At 44.0% G+C, this 3,077-nt stretch overlaps 1 pseudogene; it reads left to right on the top strand.

The window, feature by feature from the left end:
• Window positions 1-1,444: 1,444 nt before the first annotated feature.
• On the top strand, window positions 1,445-2,869 carry LOC148364920 (protein phosphatase 1 regulatory subunit 3C-like; annotated as a pseudogene).
• The last annotated feature ends 208 nt before the right edge of the window (window positions 2,870-3,077 follow it).

Below are 3,077 nucleotides of genomic sequence, written 5' to 3'. Positions count from 1 at the left end.
GGACTCCAAGAAGGGTTGGTACTCTAAACTGCTATTTGGTGCATAAGCACAAACAACAGTGAGGACCCGTCCCCCCACCCAAAGGCGAAGGGAGGCTACCCTCTTGTCTACCGGGGTGAACCCCAACGTGCAGGCGTGGAGCAACTAATATGCCCACACCTGCGCCTCTCACCACGGGCAACTGCAGTGTGGAAGAGAATCGAACCCCTCTCGAGAGGACTGGTACCAGAGCCCAAGCCGTGTGTGAAGGTGAGTCCAGCTATATCTGGTCGGAATGTCTCAACCTCACACACCAACTCGAGCTACTTCCCTGCCAGAGAGGTAACATTCCATGTCCCGAAAGCCAGTTTTTGTAGCCGGGGATCGTCGCGCCAAGGACCCCTCCCTTGGCTGTTACCCAGCTCTCTACGCACCCGACCCCTTTGGCCCCTCCCACAGGTGGTGAGCCCATGTGAAGAGGGACCGACGTCGTCCCTTCGGGTTGTGCCCGGCCAGACCCCGTGAGTAAAGGCCCGCCAGGCGCTTGCCAGCGGACCCCATCTCCAGGCCTGGCTCCAGAAGGGGGCCCCGGTAACCCATGTCCGGGCGAGGGAAATTGTGGGCCAATGTTCTTTGTCTTCATAAAGGGTCTTCAGATATGGGTTTTGTCTGACCCCTCACCTAGAACCTGTTTTCCATCGGTGACCCTACCAGGGGCTTAAAGCCTCTGACAACATAGCTCCTTTGACCATTGGTACACACAAACTCCTCCACCACAATAAGGTAGCAGATCATGGAGGAGCCTATATAAATATATATGTATGTATGTATAATATATATATATATATATATATATATATATATATATATATATATATATATAGCTATGTATGTATGTATAATATATATATATATATATATATATATATATATATATATATATATATATATAGCTATTTTTTTCTGGATTTGTGTTGGATCAAGTCACTTTGGGTGGGATTGTTCAGTAGAAAACACGTTTTTGGAAGGTTTTTCTTTTTTTAAAAAATTGATAACCAAAACATTTTGATAAATCTTGACCCAACTTTTATAAAGTAGAAAGTAACAACACAACAAGAAAGAAAAGGTTTAATATGTTTTGGTTTGGTAACTTTGAATCAACTCTAAGAGTGGTTTTGTTTTAATTATTTTTAAATGTTGTTGAAAATGAAATGACCCCACTAGGTATTTTTAACAAATGGTTGAAAAATGACAGAACAACCCATGAAATGTTCTCAAATTTATCTAAGAAGTGAATGATTCAACCCTTCACCCAAATTGACTTGTCTTGGCCCCAACTATTTATAGAGTACAGAGTCAGAATTGATAATCTAAAACGTTGGCCCATTTATGACCAAATTTGGGTAATTCTTGACCAACTGTTTTCTGAGTTTAGTTACAGGAATGCAAATAAAATGTTGGTAAAACTTGCTTCGATATTCCACTGTTGTCTTTTTCAAGTCTCCGCCCATATTTTGGCTTTGGCTCGATGGCACAGTCAGCAGGACTGGTGGAGATCGCCGTACTATTGTGTCCTAACCAACGTAAACAATTGTGTCCTCACGTTTGGGTGCCCATCCTGAAACCCCAGCGACCTTGCATCCGCTCCGCACTGCCAAAGCCCAAAACAGCTGTTGTCCTTTGTCAAATTGCTACGACTCAGATGCTCGGAGGTTACTCCCAGGATTTAGATGGTTCCGACGACAATGAAGTTTTGAAGAGTGTGGTATTCACTGACTTCAAGGGTCAGTCTTTGGCAGACGTACGGGTATTTTCTGACGTTGAGGACCACATCGACCTGGAGCCTTTGCTGTCACTGCAGGGTTTGGTCAGCTTGGCCGAGGCCAAGTACAGCTGCACGGTGAGCACCTTCTGCCCTGGAATCCGGCTTGCGCCCGGCTTCCTGCAGCCCTCAGCTAATTTCAAGGATTTCCGAGACAAATTAGCCCAGAACATGGTCGTCTTGGAGAACTGCATGGTGACCGAGCAAGCCCTTAGAGGCACTGCGCGGGTAAAAAATATTAGCTTCCAAAAAGATGTGTGCGTGCGTATTACCTTTGTCCCGTGGCGTTGCTACAGAGATGTGGCCACACGAACCTGCAGCAAAGCTTCGGAGGACCGTGAACAGATTTATTTAAGTTTAAAATAGACATACCAAAGGTAATCGATATAAAAAAGGAAGATTTTGCTTTTGTTTTAGGTATGCACCAGGAGGACCGGATCATACATTTTGGGACAATAAAAATCAACGGAACAATACAATTGACCTGTGTGTTAATTCACATCTTTGTCACTCTTAGAGAAGTTGGCAATGTCATTGCGAGGAGTTTTTGTTGCTTTTTTACTTTCACTCTGCTGTTATCCATTGCTGCATCGCAGATTAACTTTCAAGTTTCGCTACTTTACAGATTTTCAATGTGTTCTGCATTCTGATTGGCTAAACGGTGGCCCCACCCCTTTTTCTGCCTGTATCACCTGTGCCTCGATAATGTTTCAGTTGTAGACAAACAGCTTGACTAACCTAAGTTATGTACGCACAAATGTTTTTCAATTTTGAGTTTTTCTAAAAGCCATCATGTCAACAAAATTCTCTGGCCCTAAAAAGGAGCCAAATGCAAGGACAGATGCTTTTAATAGCCCATAAAGTTAGATATCCTGTCATGCTGAAGGGAGGTAAAAGCGTTTTTGTGCCACATTCGTGTTTCCCAATAACGATGGCGACACAAATATAACCGAAGTAACGATAGTGTCCTGAAATAATTATCAGCCTCATAGTGCAATACAGTACAGCAGCAAGATGTTTTTTTAATTGCATTTGACAGAAGTTACAGTAAGTACAGAAGTCATTTGTTTAAGTACAGTATTTTTATTTGTTAAACACATGGTTGAGCCTAGGGCAGCACGGCAGGCGCAGTGGTTAGCACATGTGCGGCACAGTTCATGTCTTGGGAACCTCATGCGTGGGTTCAAATCCAGCTCCAGACTTCCTGTGCGGAGTTTGTATGTTCTCCCCGTGCTTGCGTGGGTTTCCTCCGGACACTCCGGTTTCCTCCCACATT

The sequence above is a fragment of the Urocampus carinirostris genome, chromosome 5 (genome assembly GCF_059441175.1).
Source record: "Urocampus carinirostris isolate Australia breed hairy pipefish chromosome 5, RoL_Ucar_1.0, whole genome shotgun sequence".
Taxonomy (NCBI): domain Eukaryota; kingdom Metazoa; phylum Chordata; class Actinopteri; order Syngnathiformes; family Syngnathidae; genus Urocampus; species Urocampus carinirostris.
Note: the sequence above shows the minus strand (reverse complement) of the source record. Positions and strands in the feature narration are given on the sequence as shown.